Genomic DNA, 798 nt, shown 5'->3' on the forward strand with positions numbered 1-798 from the left:
TATTTTAACCATAACTCTGGTGGGAAAGTACGGAAGCACAGGTCCAGCAGGTGAAGCAGCAGGCCGAAGCTCGCCGGGGTTGTGGCTCCATGTTCCTGTGCTTCACCCGTGATGCCATTTTTGCCTGGAACATCTCAGTGGGCTCATGTAAAGATGTAATTTCTCAATTATAAATTAAAAGAATGTTTTAAAGACACGAATGGATTTACTGTGGCACACAACAGACACATGCGCTGCTTTCACCCGCCTGCTCAATATTCAGAGTACGAGTAAAAATACAGACTATTACATACAATCGAGAAAGAGGTAATCAAGTAAATGCTGAAAGTACTGACAGTAATTGAGTAGTACTAAAGTACTTATTCCTAAAATTAAGTTAAAAAGTTATAGTAAATTACTCAAAAGTACTAAAAGAAGTAGTCGTACTACAACAAAAGTAACAATACTAAAAAGTAATCAAAAATGTAATCTAGTACAAATACTCAAAAGTAATGTGTAATAAAAGTAATAAATCACTCATAAGTACTAAATGTAATCGAGTAAATAAATAATTGCATAGAAATACTCAGACTACTAAATGTAATCAAGTAAAAAAGTAAGTTAAAATAATTAATTGCAAATACTGAAAGTAACTGAGTAAAATGACTCCCAAGTACTAAAAAATAATGAAGTAAAAATACTCAAAGTACTAATAAATAGTAATGGAGTGACGGTAATGAGTAAAAAACGAAGCGCTGCCTCAGGCACAATTCGCAAGGGTTTACTCCGCTAAGTTGCAGTGAAGGGGAGCAGAACACG

Source organism: Synchiropus splendidus, chromosome 11 (assembly GCF_027744825.2).
Source record: "Synchiropus splendidus isolate RoL2022-P1 chromosome 11, RoL_Sspl_1.0, whole genome shotgun sequence".
In the NCBI taxonomy this organism is placed as follows: Eukaryota; Metazoa; Chordata; class Actinopteri; order Syngnathiformes; family Callionymidae; genus Synchiropus; species Synchiropus splendidus.